Here is an 18,055-nt window from a genome sequence, read left to right as displayed (position 1 = left end):
TACATTTTATGGGACCAGAGTGACATGAATTTATTACAATCCTTTCAGAAATATGCATTATGATAAAAATTTGAGGGATTTGGAATGTGTTTAGTAAATTAGTCATGATTTAATTGGCATATTTTTGTTTGTGGAAAAAATAATACGGGGCCATCAACTGAACCATTGTTAAAGTTCTTAAAGTTTTCTCTTTAAAAAGTTTTATTGTTGCTTTTTGTTTTTCAGTCATAGTCATTACCCTTCATCCCACTGAACCTTTTCTTGTACCAAAGACAAATATTAAATTTATCTTATGAAATAAGCATTGGTCTTTTTAAAGCAGCATAGCAAAGAGGAGACAGACTGTTTAATGAAAGTCTTCTCCAGAACCATAAAGGTGATGGCACTACGACATTTCTCCCCAACCTTTTGGAATTCTTAAGATCTTTGGCATTTTGTAATAATCAAACTTCAAGAAATGATGAGAGGTTATTTTTGAGATAAGTGGGATAATAACAACATATGTTCCCCTTTTTTATCTTTTTCAATAAACAAAAAAGACAATAGCATAAATTGCAATATGACCAACTTTTTTTTTAATAGGTTAGATTTAAATTTATAATTTTCGAGTCCTTTATGAGAGGGTTCAATATGTTCTCTAACTCTAAAATACATTGGCAATCAAGTAATGCCCCATGACTATTCATTAGATTGGTTTATTAATCACTTCATAATAGGAGTGTGGTAACATGTATGAGTATTAATTAATGAGTAAAGAGGCAGTATTTTCTAGTAATAGAATCAGAATGAGGCAGTTCTGGGTTCGTTTTACTTTTAACACATTAATTATGACCAAAAACTTGTCAGTTATTTTTTAGTTGTCATGAGTTGTCTATTATGCTTACACAGTGTTTCCAAACTGGTAGTCTCCTACACTTATCAAACTAGAAGTGTGGACCAAAAACAATTATAATGAATAGGTGTGTGATAATTTGAAAATTTTCAGGGCCTTAGAAAAATCAGTTCTTATACGCAACTCATTTTAACATTTATAAAACGTTAAACATGCATAAAACATTAGGCCTAGAATACAAAAAATCATAGATTATTAGAACTGATAGTGATCCCAGATCACTAGATTCAGATAACTTTTGTCCCAAAGTTTTAATGGACCTTCTATCATGCCAAAAAATTCTTCGTATTTTTTCTTTTTTATTATTAAAGCTTTTTATTTTCAAAACATATGCATTGATAATGTTCAACATTCATGTTTGAGAAATATTGTGTTCCAAATTTTTCCCTCCCTTCCCTTCACCTCCTGCCTGAGAGCAAATAATGCAATATATATTAAACATGTGCAATTCTTCTATACATATTTCCACAATCGTCATGCTGCACATGAAAAATCAGATTAAAAAAGGAAAAGAAATGAGAAAAAAAATTCAAGCAAACAAAAAAGTGAAAATACTATGTTGTGATCCACATTCAGTCCCCACAGCCTTCTCTCTAGGTACAGATGACTATATCACAAGATCATTGGAACTGGCCTGAATTACCACATTGTTGAAAGGAGCCATATGCATCAGAATTGATCATTACATAATCTTGCTGTTGCTGTGTACAATGTTCTCTTGGTTCTACTCACTTCACTTTGCATCAGTTCATGTAAGTCTCTCCAGGTTTCTCTGAAACCATCCTGCTGGTCATTTCTTATAGAACAATAATATTCCATAACATTCATATACCATAACTTATTCAGCCATTCTCCACCTGATAGGCATCAACTCAGTTTCCAGTTTCTTGACACTACAAAATGAGCTGCTACACAAATTTTTGCACATATGGGCCCCTTTCCCTCCTTTATGATCTCTTTGGTATATAGCCCCAGTAAAGCTAATGCTGGATCAAAGTGTATGAGAGTTTGACAGACTTTTGGTCACAATTCCACATTGCTCTCCAGAATTGTTGAATCAGGTCACAAATACACCAACTATGTATTAGTGTCCATTTTTCCCACATCCCCTGCACATTTGTTTTTAAGTTTTTCTGTCAATCTGAGAGGTATAGTGGTACTTCAGATTTGTCTTAATTTGAACTTCTCTGACCAATAGTGATTTAGAGCTTTTCATATGACTAGAAATGGTTTAAATATCTTCATCTGAAAATTTTCTGTTCATATCCTTTGATCATTTATCAACTGGAGAATGACTTGAATTCTTATAAGTTTGAGTCAATTCTCTCTATATTTTAGAAATGAGGCTTTATCAGAATCCTTGAATGTAAAATCCTCCCCCACCTAGTTTATTGTTTCCCTTCTAATCTTGTCTGCATTGTCTCTTTTTTGCTTATACAAAAACTTTTTAACTTAATATAATCAAGATTATACATTTTGCGTTCCATAATGTACTCCAGTTCTTATTTGGCCACAAATTCTTTCCTCTTGCACAGATCTAAGAAGTATACTATCCTTTGTTCTTCTAATTTGCTTATAACATCATTCTTTATATCTAAATCATGAACCCTTTTTGATTTAATCTTGGAACAGGTGTGGGTCAATGCCTAGTTTCTGTCATACTGATGTCAAATTTTCCCAGTTTCCCAATTTAACAAAAATAGTGAGTTCTTATATCAAAAGCTGGGCTCTTTGTGTTTGTCAACCACTGTATTACTATAGTCATTGACTATTGTGCCTTGTGACCTAACCAATTCCACTGACTGATTATTCTATTTCTTAACCACTATCAAATGACTTTGATGACTGCTGCTTTATAATATATTTGTAGGTCTGATTAGGCCACCTTCATTTACTAGGCCACCTTAATGTGCATTTTTTTTATTAATTCCCTTCAAATTCTTGGCATTTTGTTCTTCCAGATAAACTTTGTTATAATTTTTTCTAGCTTTGTAAAATAATTTCTTGGGAAGTTGATTGGTATGGCACTGAATAAGTAGATTAATTTAGGTAATATTGTCATTTTTATTATATTTGCTCAGCCTACCCATGAGCACTTGATATTTTCCCAGCTGATTAGACTTGACCTTATTTGTGTGGAAAGTATTTTGTAATTGGGTTCATATGGTTAGCCTTGTCAGGTAGACTCCCAAATATTTTATATTATCTACAGTTATTTTAAATGGAATTTCTCTTTGTATCTCTTTCTGTTCCACTTTGTTGGTAATATATAATAATGCTGATAATTTGTGTAGACTTATTTTATATCCTGCAACTTTGCTAAAGTTGTGAATCATTTCTAGTAGTTTTTTAGTTGATTCTCTAGGTATACAATCATATCATCTGCAAAGAGTGATAATTTGATTTCTTCATTACCTAATCTAATTCTTTAATCTCTTTTTTTATTACCAAAGTTAATGTTTCTAATATAATATTGAATAATATTAGTGATAGTGATAGCTTCTATTATTGCTCTAATTTCCTCATTAGTGAAATGTTCTCCCTTTTCATTTTTGACACTAACAATTTTATTTTTTTCCTTTTTCTAATCAAATTAACTAAATATTTATTTATTTTGTGGGTTTATTAATTCAATGGTTTTCTTAACAATTTTATTAGTCTCACCTTTAATTTTTAGAATTTCAAAATTGGCATTTAATTGGGAGGGTTAATTTGCTTTTTTTTCTAATTTTTTTACTTGCATGACAAATTCATTGACTTTCTCTTTCTCTGTTTTATGGAAGTAAATATCAAGCGATGTAAAACTTCCCCTAAGAACAGCTTTGACTGCATCTCATAAATTTTGCTAGGTTGTCTCAGTAGTGTCATTTTCTTGGACAAAATTATTGACTGTGTCTATGATTTGTTGTTTCATCCACTCATTCTTTAGGATTAAATTATTTAGTTTCCAATTAACTTTTGGCTTATTTTCCCCTAGCCTTTTATTGCATGTAATTTTTATTGCATCATGATCTCAAAAAAATGCATTTACTATTTTTGCCTTTCTGCATTTAATTTTGAGGTTTTATGCCCTAATACATGGTCAATTTTTTTATGTAGGTTCCATGTACCACCAAGAAAAAAGTACATTCTTTTCTGTCTCCTTTCAATTTTCTCCAAAAATTTTTCATACCTAACTTCTAGAATTCTATTTATTTCCATAACTTCTTCTTTTTATTTTGTGGTTCAATTTATGTAGCTCTGAGAGAGCAAATTTGAGATCCCCCACTAGTATAGTTTGCCGTCTATATCTTCTTGTAGCTCTCTTAACTTCTCCTCTAGAAATTTGAATTCTATACCACTTGGTGCAGAAATATTAAGTATTGATATTTCTTCATTATCTATGGTACCCTTTAGTAAAATATAGGTTCCTTCCTTATCTCTTTAATTAGATATATCTTTGCTTTTACTTGATCTGAAATCAGATTTGCTACCCCTGCTTTTGCTTTTTTTTTTTTTTTTTTTTTTTTACTTCAAATGAAATAATAGATTCTGCTCCAGTCTTTTATGGTTCTCTGTATGTATCACTCTGTTTTAAATGTATTTCTTGTAAACAACATATTGTAGGATTCTGGCTTTTAATCCAGTCTGCTATCTATTTCTGTTTTATGGGAAAGTTCATCCCATTAACACTCACAGTTAAAATTACTAACTTTTATTTGCCACCATCTTTTTTTCCTCCGTTATAATTTTCTCTTTTCTTTCCCCCTTTTCCTCCTCCCCAAGTGTTTTGCTTCTGACCATCACTTCCCTCCAACAGCCCTTCTCTTTTAAATATGCTATCCCTTTCTTATACCTTTCTCCATCTACTTCTGTTCTCCCTTCTATTAAACTCCTTCTTTCCTTTCTCCTGTCTGCTCCTTCACTCCTATAAAGTGAGACAAGATTCTCTGAGAAATAAAATATGTCTGATATTCTCTTCTTTTGCCAAATCTGATGAGATTAAGATTCATACAATGCTCATTTCCCTCTCTTCTTTCTCTCAATTGTAATAGATCTTTTTTGCTTTTTCATGAAGATGTAATTTACCCCATTTCACATTCATATTCCTCTTCTTCTGGTAGAATTCCCTTTCCACCTCAAGTTTCTTTTTTATATTGTCACAATAAAATCAAATTATACCTGCACCCTCTAAGTATACCCGTAACAGAAATACAGTTCTCAAGATGTAAACATATTTTTAAATATGTTTTTTTTATCTCACTAAATCTATTTTTAAGGAGTTTTCTTCAGATAATTTCTGTTTCCTTTTCCAATCTCTTCTGCAAAATTCTCATTTTCTTTGCCCATTTTTCTTCTAACTCTCTTTTAAGATCCTTTTTGAATTCTTCCAAGAAGGCCTTATCATATGGGGACCAACTCATATCACCCTTTGGGACTTCATCTGGAGAATATTTGCCTTTATTGTCTTCAGAGTTTGAGGTTCTTTTTGCTTTTTTGTTCATTTATAAAAGGTAAAGTCTACTCTTAGGGCAAAGTAGAGGTTGCCGCAAGCTTGCTCCACAAGTTACAGCAGCTTTCTAGTGCAGGGTGGGTATGGCCATGTCCCAAATCATTCTGGGTTCAGAGCCTGTTTGCTTTTTGTATTTGTGTTGGATGTCTCACAGCTAGTGTGCTGATCCATTGTCTTTTGGACCAAGAGAGTAGCTAATGTTGCTACATTTTGGCTAAGAGCCTCCCAGTAGATTACCAGATGTGTGGTTGCCACACCATCCTGGATCCCTGCTCTGTACCTGTGCTCGACTGCCTCTTGCCCAACTCCTACTCCCATGCCACCACAATTCAACATAAAAGAAAAATATTTACTAAGTTTCTATTGTGCCAAGCATTATGCTTAGCATTGGACATGGAAAGATACAAAAGAAATAGACCTTTTCCGAAGTTCTTCCAAAATATCTTCTGGTGGAAATTTATTACCTTCCAAATATTTGTTGGCAGCCCTGGAATTTGGCTACAATATTTCTTAAATTTCGCATTTTTGGATCTCTTTCACTTATGATTAGTAGTTTTTATCCATTTCTATTACTCTCTAGTTCTAAAATATCAGTTTCCCTGATAATTTCTTGAAAAATGATGTCTACACCCCCTTTTTGATCTGGCTTTCCATAGTTCTATAACTTTAAAATTATCTCTCTTTGATCTGTTTTTAGGTCAGTTTTTTTTTTCTCCCAATGAGATATTTCACTTCTATTGTTTTCATTCTTTTGCTTTTGTTTTATTGCTTCCTGATGTCTCATAAAGTTCTTAGCTTCAATTTACCCAATTCTGTTTTAAACAGTTATTTTCTTCAACAAACTTTTGTGCATCCTAGGCTATTTGTCCAATTCTATTTTTAAGAAGTTTTTCTCTTCAGTAAATTTGTGTATATATCTTTTGTATTTTTCTAGTTCTTCTTTTAAAGACTTTTTTCTCCTCATTAGATTTTTGTATTCTTTTACCATTTGACTTATTCTGTTTTTAAAATGTTTTCTTCACTTTTTTTGGGGGGGGTACCATCTTTATCAAGCTGTTGACTTTTTTTCCCCTCATGATTTTCTTGTATTACTATTATTTATTTACCCTATTTTTTCTTTCCCTCTCTTACTTGATTTTAGAAATGTTTTTTGAGTTCTTCTGTGACCTGAGGTGAATTCATATTTTTCTTTGAGGCTTTAGATGAAGTAGTTTTACTTTGATATCTTCATCTAAGTGTATGTTTTGATCTTCCTAGTCACCATAGTGACTTTCTATAGTTTAGAAATTTTTCATTTTCCCCTCTCATTTTCTAATCTATTCTTTGATTTTTAATTCTTTCCTAAAATATGGTTCTACTTCAGGGATGGAGCCACACTGTTCTAACCTGCAGGAGTTTGTGATGTTATTTTCAGAAATAGTTGTAGAGACCTGTAAGTTTTCAATTTTTCCATCTCTCTTTAGGAGAGATGAGTTTACTACTCTCCTGACCTGTGCTCTTGGGTCTTGATTTTTTTTTTTTTTTGCTGTGGAAGTATGACTACAGTCCCTGTTTCCCTGCAGTCCTAAACTCTGGTATGTTAATATTTTTCCCATCATGAGATTGCCATCCAGGACTGTAGTTTAGTTCCTAAAATGGGCAATACAACAAAGTTATGCCCCCAGTACCAGCAAAGGAAACGCTATAATTTTTTGCTGATCAGTTGTCTGATTCCTTTACCATCTGCTAGCTGAATGCTCTGGAAGAGGCTACATCCATTGTTGATTCAGTCATTCCCAAGTTCTGCTCCTGTTTTTCTGGAGCTAGTCCTATGACAGCTTAGCCTACACTGAACTCTTCCATTCTCACCCTGGTGCAACAGAACTTTCCTGCCAAACTTTAAGTTTTATTAGGGTGGAAAATTGTTGTACAGCATCCTATTGTGGGGTTCTATTTCTTCATAATTTATTTTGAGATGTTATTTAAAGTGATTTCAAGGGGAATTTGGAAAAGTTCATATAAGCTCTTGCCTTTTCTCCACCATTTTGGTTCTAATATCAATTTTTTTTAAAGATAAGAAGTGTTGTTGAATTGATGGAGTTTTCTTTTAGAAAGAAACACATTATCCTCTTAGTTGGGGTCTATGTACCCTATTTATTAGGGTCCTTAGGATTTTACCATCTGTTCTGTAACTTCCTCTCCAGAACTTAATTACTACCCAGTCTTTCTATCTGGCATGAACTTAAAATGAATGAATCTTGTATTGTAAAACTTTAATGAATGTGTGTCCCTTAATAGCCAAGACTATCTAAATTTTTGTACCCTCAAGTTTTCTTTAGCATAATGCTTGGCAAATAGAAATAACTAAAAAATATTTTTATTCTATTACATATTGTAATAAGAATAATGTCATTTACCAATAAAGGAATATCTAGGGAAATTTATCATGGATAAAATCCCTCTTCCATTTGAATTTTGCACTGGATATCCTTCAAACAAATTGAAATCCCTCTGAAAATTTTATGTATCCTAAACTTGTTCCTTCCTGGATAGTACCAAATAGTGGTTTGGCAAAAAAAAAAAAAATTCTCTTTTGTTGCAATTATTGGGAATCTTTTATGACACAGGAGATATGTAAAGAAGGTCATATAAGGTTGTGCTTTGCTCTACCAAATTTAATACTTCTTTTAAATCATCAAGAAAAAAAAACCACAATGCTATCTTTCCTCGAACTTTGCAGTCAATAATTTGATTGTAAACATGTAATTTTAAAAAAGGTAATTAGTTAGATAATCCTGCCTATTCCATCTTTGAGGTCGTATGTTCTTATTTAATTGTTTCAATCATGTCTGACTCTTAATAACCCTATTTGCAGTTTTCTTGGCAGAGATACTGAAATGATTAACTATTTTCTTCTTTGGCTCACTTTACAGATGAGGAAACTGAGGCAAACAGGGTTAAGTGACTTGTTGCTTTACTCAGCTATAATGACTTAAATACATATAGATCATTGTTATAAAGATTGTGTAGAGAAAAAAACACTGAAATTATGGTCGGAAGTTGTTGATATTTTCTTAATCATTTACTTTTACTAATAACACTATGATTTTCATACCAACTACTTAATAGCTTACCCTATTTCAGACATTTTGGGATTAAATTTCTCAACACAATGGTGCCCCTTTCAATACCAATTTCCTCTCTAAACATAAATTTTATTATTATAATATTTTAATATCATTATAATAATATTTATTTACTTATTTAACATCTTAATACTTGACCTGATAGAGCTGCTGTTCTCTGTTGTTTGTGATAGGGGCATTTCCATTTCCTTATGCAACATGTGAGGGATTAATGTTAGCATTTCAATGATACAAAATATAGTATATTATTAAAATTTTAATAATTTATTAAAATTATAATTTTTGCCTTTGCATGGTTCTTCCAGCGTTGTCTTTAAATAGCCCTATAATAATGTCTTTAGGTCTCACACCAAGTTTCTATAGACTTATTTTCTTTCTATTATTTCTCCTATTTATGAACATAACTCATGATCATTCATCAATATTACTTCATCATATTTTAAAATAAGTTAAATTTCTAAACCAAGAATTTTAACTAGAGTCCATGATCTTGGTTTTTTAACTTTATTTCAATGAATTCATTTCCTTTATAATTTTATGCATTTTATTTTATGCATTCAAAAATATTCTGGGCAGAGATCCATGGCTTCACCTGATTGTCAAAGGAGTCAATAATAGATACAAAAAATTAAGATTCCCTGGTCTAAATACTCGTTGCCTTTGGCTGTCATATTGCTGTATTTGTCAGAGAAATAGATTTTTTGTCAGTTGAAGAGATTTTTTTAGATTTTTTTTTTTTGTCTTTTTCATTGTGATCATTTTTCATTGGTTAAACATTCATTGAAACTGGTGATAGTCCCTGTCAACAACCTATCAACATGTCATTCTTTCATCCAGTTCTACCCATTTGACATCGATGGATTATCTTATTTTTCCTTTTCAAAATATAAAAAGCTGTTTTATATATATATATATATATATATATATATATATATATATATATATATTTTGCTTGAGGGAATCTAGAACTGAGAATTAAGAATCAGAATCCTATTTTCTTTGTCATGCATAGACCAATCAATCATCAGACATTTATTTAGCAGCTACTATGTGCCATATACTATGATAAGGCTAAGGGAATAAAATAACAATTTTAAATAACTCCATTTGATAGTTTCTGCAGTGTGGTAGGGGAAAAGAAATGCTGGTTAAAATTTTAGATCATATCTTCTTGTAGTTTGACCAGTAACAAGTTATTTGCTTTTTCTAAGTTCCATCTGCAAAATGAAGATGATAGACTATTTTATAGGCCTGTTAGAAAAGAACTTTGTAAATCTTAAAAGAAATATGCATACAGGAGCTAATATTATTGAGGAAAACAACAAACTCAACAATATAAAAATTAATCCTTTAAGCACAAATAATTAATTGAGCACAATAGCTACACAAGATTCAGACTTTTCAAGAATTAACAATTCTCGAGAATTGTTAATTCTTGAAAAGTCTGAATTGAAACTTGAAAAGTTTCTTTTGTTTTCCCTCAGGAGACATATTTACTATAGTTTAATATTTTTCCACAGACTAAAACCAAATTGCCCACTTCTTGCTTCAGAAATAAAGCAAGTAGGAATCTAATAAAATTCTCCATAAAATTAATTAAATTGTTTGGATTTTCATTACATTTGATAAATGTGAAGCTGTCAAAAACTTTATAGAGTGTTTTTCTTTCAACTCACAGGTATATTTTTCAGATTAGAATTCAAATAAATTCCTGAAATCTTGGCAGTGAAGTTGATTTCTATGCATTGAATCATACTTTCTTGTGAACTTAATTTATAAAATTCAAGTTTTGTTCCAGAATATTTAATTTCTTATGGAAATTACACTTCAAAAGTTCATAGAACTTTCAAAATCAGAGTTAAGGTATGAAACTTCTGACTGAAGCAATTTATGTAATTCTTCTTTGTGGAAATCCTACAATTGAAAAATATGTTATCTCTATTGTTATGGATCTATAAACCCCAAAGCACTTATTTTAAGGATGTCAGTTGATCTGTGTGCAATACTTATAGGGTAGATGATCTTTTGGGAGTTGCTTTGGCTCAAATTAGTGTTCTCAAAGATAAATAGTTCCTTGAAAAATATTGTGTTTTCTTTATTTGTGTGAAGCAATTGGAGTTAAGTTACTTGTCCAGGGTCACAGAGTTAAATGTTGGATTTTAACTGAGGTCCTGCTGATTTTAGAACCAATACTTGATCCACTGAATCACTTGGTTACCTTTGTGTTTCAGCCTGAAAGAAGAAGCAGTTAGGGGCTACAGTGCATAGAGTATAGCATTTGGAATTAGGAAGACCTGATTTCAAGTTTAGCCATAGATACTTCTCAGTGTCCTTATTTGTAAAATGGGGATAGTAATAGTTTCTACCTCCTAGGACTGTAATGAGGATACTATGAGATAGCATTTGTAAAATAAACATTAGATATTACTATTATTTATCTTCTGAGATAGTAAGAGGGGATCTAGTTACTTTGAATTCAAGTCACAAGCTTGGACAAGTCATATTCTTTAGAAATATAGGAGCTATAACTGTTGAGCTACTGTCCAGGATCTTTAAAAATCATATTAAATCTGTTCCTTAGAGATAAAATAAAAAAGAAAATGGCCTATATGTATAAAGCATCTATAGCAATTATTTTTTTGTAGTATTGAAGAACTAATATGGTATGCCCAGCAATTGGGAAATGATTGAACAAATTGTGGCACATGAATGAAATAGAAAGATATTTTGTTATGAGAAATGGTGAGAGGTTATGGCAGAGAAGCCTAGAGTACAGTGAGATTAAGGGGGAAAATATGCATGAAAACTATGATACTGTAAAGAAAAACTTCAAAAGACTTGATAGTAACAGAGTAGATGATATAACAAAGTAATATACCATTATTTATTATCTCCATAAGCTTGGATTTCTTTTCAGTTTACTACAAGTCTCCTTTGGTAAAATAATAAGTCAATGATCATGCACAACAATGATAACACAGCTTGATCTGAGGTCAGTTTTGAATCAACTGTAACACTTGTGATTGGAACCAACTTTAGAGGTAGATAATCTCAAAATTACACATTTATTTCCCAGAAGAGATACCCTGAGATGACAACACATGATTATTTTCCTTTGCATTGCAGATAGAAGAACCTGAAGAATGAAAATAAGGAACATCTGGACCTAAGTAAAGAAATAACATCCAGAAAATTTAGAGCAGCTGCCTAAACTATACTTTTTCTCTCCCAAAATTTCTATTTATAATACATAACAATTCTTAGATCTTTTGCCCTCTCCATGGAAACCTACTTGCCTAGAACAACATTTCTGAAAACTAATTATTGTCCATAAGGAATAAACTACACAGTAAGTTATTGATCTCAAAAACCTGAGAAAATAAAACTCACTGAAAATGCCTTAAGGATGACTACTTGTTTTAGCCTAATTTGCACATTGTTGTTTTCACAAGTGATATTGTTTTTTTGAGATGCAGATATCTAAGTCACATTGTTGATTTACTGTTTAGTCTTCCCTGACATTTTGAAATAGCCAACTGTCCATACTCTTCAGTTGATGAGACATAATGAGTTTTTTATGAAGCAAAATGTTGATCTTTCAAGTAAAGAATAATTTCTCAAGTGATACAGGTAGACATATGGTTGCATTGATCCATGGATGCTTAACAGATTTGGACAACTAGAAGTGGAAAAATAATTATTTTGGCTCAAAGGTTAATTTGTTGTACTACAATTCTTGGCATGGAGAGAGAAATTCTAATCATTTTTTCTAATGCTACAATCATGTCTCAAGTCCACCAATGTATGTGGTTGATTTTATGCCAGCCACAGGCTGTTAGAATTTCATTTTAGCTGAGGCCAGTGTATTGCAGGGCTTTGACATCCCTTTCCAAACTAATTCCTTAAGCAAAACATCTAAAATGCATCATAAGTTGTTGAATTATCATTTTTTCTTTGATGGTAGCACAAATAGAACACCGAGTCTCAAGTCAGAAAAACCTGAATTCAACTCTAGCTTTTAATACTCATTAGCAGTGATCATCATCTCTATGGAAATCATTTATCTCTGCATAGTTTAGTTTCCTCAACTTTAAAATGGGGATGATAAAAGTGCCTACCTCCCAGAGTTGTTGAAGGAGTCAAATGAAATGATATTTGTAAAGTACCAAGTAAGCACTTCATAAATCTTTGTTTCTTTCCTCCAATTTACTTTTTATATGCAAAGCAATACAGTTGGTCCCAGAACATCAATTTTGGCTTGGTAAAAATCATCTGAATCCTTTAAAAGTTCTTAAAAACATATAGGGCCATTTGGTTCTTTTTTATTTTTCAATTCTATTTAACAAGAATTTATTAAATACTTACTACGTGCCAAATTTTGGGTTAAGCACTGAAAATATTTATGTGTTTATGTGTGTGTGATTTTGTTGCTATTGTTGTCATTTCATTCCTGTCTGACTCTTCATTTGGAATTTACTTGGCAAAGATCCTAAGCAGTTTGCTATTTCCTTCTCCAGCTCACTTAGAATTGAGGAAACAGAGGCAAATAGGATTAAGTGATCATACAGCTAGTAAGTCACAAATCTGAGTACAGATTTAAATTTAGGAAAAGAAGTCTTCCTGACTCCGGGCTTGATGGGCATTTTATCCACTGTGCCACCTAGCTGCCTTGTGGGAGTTCCAGGCATTAGGAATAGAAAGATAAAAATTGAAACAGTCCTTCCCTTTTAGGAGCTTCATGTTGTACTGGGAGAAAAGAACAGTTTTGGGGTTAGGATGAAGATCCTAATTGTTACTAGACAATTAAATAATAATAATAATAATAAAAAGAAAATAGCTCAGGTTCCATTTACAGCATAGAGCTTCCTGACTACCCCAATTGTTAATGCTCTTTATCTCTTAAATTCAGATTTATTTATCTGTATACATGTTGTATTTTCACTCCTTAACACTCTAGGGAATGAACTGTTTTCTGATTTTGTCATTGTATCTTCAATACCTTGTCACATAGCATCAATTATGTAGTAAATATTTATCAAAATTAAATGAAAAATCTTAACTATTATCTCATTATGCTTGATAATTTTTTATTGCCAATGATGGTCTAGTAACAGTAATGGAAAGACCCATAAACCTTTAGGGTTATCTGAATCTTGAGAGGGAAAAAAGGACAACCAAACTGAGGATCTGGCTTACCAATCAAATGGGGTTTGGGAGATAGAGTTCAAAATTTATGTATTAAATCTGATTTATCATTTTATAAGCCAACAAAATCTTATTGGCTTTCTTTCTTTTGTTTTTTTTTTCCTTGTCTAAAAAATTATTATTACTCTCGTTTACTCAAATTCCCAGAGGATATTGATAGCACCACTAATAAGGAGGTCTTCCTTAATTCTACAAATGGAAGAATTTGTCTAGAACCTTAATGGTTCTAGATAACATTGGCCCTATGTCTGTATTTATTTCTTATCATGTGGACTTTCCTTCTTTCCCCCCTTTCTCCTTCCTTCCTTCCTTCCTTTCTTCTTTCTTTCCTTCCTTTCTTCCTTCCTTCCTTCACATGCCAAGTTCTTTCCTTTTTTATGGTGACTATACTCCCAAATTGGACTACAAATCTTCAGTCACCTCCCACATTCAGCTATTTACTTTTCAATGGCCTAATTAATTTCCTGAATAAATTTGGGAGTGGATTAGTTTATGATTAGGTCCAGCTGGATTTTAGTCTCCTTTTCTTTAGATCTAGTATAGTTACTCACACAATGTATGTGTGATTAGTGGAAGGTTTGGAAACATGTCCTACCCTGGATCAGCTGCTCAACGTTCCTATTCTAGATTGTATTGAACTATACTATAGTAATATGCATGGCCACTGTAGAAAATAATAATGATAATGATAATAACAACATAATAGCTAAGATTTACATAGTACCTACTATTTGCCAGACACTATGCTAAATACCTTAAAAATATAATCTCACTTGATGCTCATAACAATCCTGTTAGGAAAGTGCTTTTATTACTTCTATTTTACAGATAAAGAAACTGAAGCAAACAATGTCTGAAGCAAGCAAACTACGAAATGTCTGAGTTGGGATTTGAATTCAGGTTCAAGATTCTGATGCCAGGCCTTTTAAACTTTATATTCTCGTGACCCCTTTCCCTCTGAGGAATTTTTATATCACCCTATGTATATAAAATAGGTATACAAATCAAACTTTTAATAATAATAAATTATAAATAATTTTAAAACAATTCTTTGTTATACATATCATTTTTACCATTTATTAAAGACAAAAGTAAAGTTGTATACTAATGAGATGATGGATTGAATTAAATCTAGTTGGAATATGTGATACTGCAGGATCTAGAGTATTCAGAAACTTTTTACTGTTGCCAACTTTTTGCCCCTCCCACCATCAGTGGTCTGAGGCACAGTTTAAGAAGTCAGCTCTAATGCACCCACCTATTTGCCTCTCTAGGTAGTTATGTTATTCAGTATTGTCCAGCCCTTCTGGCCCAAGGAAGAAATGAGTGTAGGAAAATTTTAAAAGGTAAAGAAACTTACCAAAGAGATAAAGATTTATTTTTTTTTATTCTGTGTATCTCTAGGACCTAATTCTGTGCTTTCTAAGCATTCTTTGAGAATGAATGAGAAGAATGAAGAGAGGGACAGAGTGAGAGAGGGATGTAAGCTTCTATCTACGGCTTCTATCTACATCCACATCCACATTTATTTCTCAGCAAAGTTGGTTTGTGGTTTGTCTTAATGGAGACTGTATGTTGTGCCTTTCAAAAAGGACAGAAAGCACGCAAGGTCCAGCCCATATATGTTCCTTCTAGCAAGTCACTTGTGGGAAAGTTGGGACTTTACACTAGTGGTATTTGAGATTCAGGTTGTCACAATGGCTACATTCTTCTAACAGTCTGGTTCTGTCCCAGTTGTTTGCCTTGGAGTAGTGAGGAATGGTAATCTTCACATTTTATTTTCCATAAACTTTTTGATTAGTGACATGACAGAGGGCCCAAGGGGATAGGAAGAGACTGCTTTGCTTTGCCATAAGTTGCTGTTATAGAGATAAGTGGTTAAAAAAAAAAGTGTTGAATAGAAGCTCTTCTCTTGGGAATAGCTTAGTAAATAGCATTCAAAGACAGATGATACTTTTTGTGGCCTAAGGTAGGCCCTCTGTAAGCCCCAGGCTCCTTTGCTTTCCCAACTAAAAGGAAGCATTCAAGGCCACAAGCTACCTGAGCAGGGTGCCTTATGTACATCACAATGTATCTGGAGACATTTACTTGGCAGTGTTTGAACACCGGCTTCCTTTCAACAATGTTATCTGCCTATTGGGAACACAAGCAAATCCAGATGGATCAAGAGCAGATGGTTTATGGTTTACGAAGCCTGGGTTAGATTTAGCAATACAATATAGCAAGCCCCCAGCAGAGGCCTTCTTTCTCTTTGCTATTTTGAGCTAAAGGCTGATGCTTTTGTTTATATTTGGGTGGTGATGTGGAGTTGTTCTGGAAATTGCTGTGCTTGGGAAAGTAAAACCAGAAGGGAGTGGAGGAGGAGAAGCTGAACTTGTTTGCATGTTTTACTCCAGGGAATGAAAGAGTTTCCCTTGTGACAAATGTAGAACAATGAAGTGACCAGGAGGTCACTGATCAGACAGAGATTTGCTTTAGTGTGGGGCTTTGAAGTGTAGTATGCTCCAGAATGTCTAATGAGATACCATTGCATAATCCTTGACTACAGTTGAAAAGATTAATGGGTATAGAGAGTCCTTGACTCCAAGAGTATAATTTCCTCATCTACTAGGAAGTTAGAGTGGGTAGGGCTTTCTATTCACAAAGCTGCAATGGGTATCCACCCTAGCTTTACAGATAGAAATCTGTAGGTCCGAGCTAGGGATCTTTCAGAGAAGCTGGTTTCAATTTCTGGTTCTGCCATTTGCTAACACTTAATTTTCCTTCCTTCCCAGTAAAATGAAAGGTATGAACTAGATGATTTCTGGGTCTTTTCCAGCTTTAATGATATTTTTTTCTATCAATGCAAATTTAGGAAGATTTGAGATACCATATGTAGGACAATAGAATGCAGGACAGTAAGGCAAGTGAGTTTTATTTGAGGGGTCATGTTTAATGAGAAGAAAATGAGGATGGGGGAAACAGGTCAAGGGAAATTGGGCACATCCTACTGGGGCTTGAGAGGTAAGGGGCATCCTACTCAAATCGGTAAGGTCTACTGTTGTCACTGTTATTTTTAAATGGAATTCTTAATCAGGTTGAGGTGTAGGAAGGGAACTAGAAACTTGGTTTTAGAGTCTGTTACCGATTCTTCTGCATGAGGGCAGGGGGGGATTCCCAGGCATTATCAGCATGTAGATCTTATTTTAATAAAGCAACTCAGGGATTTTGAGTCTCCCCAGGGCTTCTTTGCTTCATTAGATGGGCAAACTAGTATTGAATCACTATACTATCTTTAGTGACTTCAGTTTTTGTTATTGTTGCTGTTCAGTCCTGTCTGACTCTTTGTGACCTCATTTTGGGATTTCTTGGCAAAGACACTTTCCTTTCCCAGCTCATTTTATATATGAGGAAAGAGGCAAACTGGATTAAGTGACTTGTCCAGGGTTACACAGCTAGTAAGTTTCTTGGGCCAGATTTGAATTTAGGAAAATGGCTCTGACTGCAGGTTCATCACTCTAACCACTGTACCTCCTGGCTGCCTCTAGGTTAGGTTGCTTTCAGTTTGTTCAGAAATCTTTAAAATGCTATCTAGAATTGTTTCTATTGAGCTATTCTTTTTTAATATTTCCAGAAAAATTAGAAGAAATTGCTATTTCATTAGCATGGATTTTACTTCCTTAATGCAGATCACAACCCTTTCACACATTAGAAATGTTTTGTTTTGTCATTCTCTAAGTGCTCTTGTCATCAAAGTGGAATTCATGAATTTTCAATGCTAACTGTGGGAGAGCTTAAAGAATGACTATCAATCTAATCTAGGTAAAAATTGACACGTAGTCCCAGGCTCAATATGATGGTAAAATTTGCATGTGGAGATGGGGATGGGCAGTGAGGAGAGAAAAAAGCACAGAGAAGAGTCTAACCATCAGAATAGTTTGCCAGGAAAAAAGTCCCCCAGAAAGTCTTGGATCTAAGGGGGAGTGGAGTCAAAGGTAGACCTCAATACAGGAAAGAGACAGAATCCAAAGTAGTCCAGCCAAGGAACTAACTGTCTTATATGCTTGGTGGTAGGGGCTGCCAAAATCCAGGAGGTGCAAACATAGCCAATAGTCATGATGGAGAGGAAGATTACTGCCCCTGACAATGCCTTTCTACTCCATAGGCTGGGGCTATAGGCTAAAAATCCTGGTCACCTGTTTCCTAGTTTTGGCTCTGCTTAACATGTAATGCTATATATTAGCAGTATCTCTTTCAGTGTTACATGAACAAATAAAGTTCTCAAGGACAATTACCCTGACTTTTCTGTACTTTACATCTGCTTCAAATTACCTTTAGAGAGTTGTTCGGGGGCACTGAGAG

The sequence above is a fragment of the Sarcophilus harrisii genome, chromosome 3, assembly GCF_902635505.1.
Source record: "Sarcophilus harrisii chromosome 3, mSarHar1.11, whole genome shotgun sequence".
Lineage (NCBI taxonomy): Eukaryota > Metazoa > Chordata > Mammalia > Dasyuromorphia > Dasyuridae > Sarcophilus > Sarcophilus harrisii.
This window is presented reverse-complemented; position numbering follows the sequence as displayed.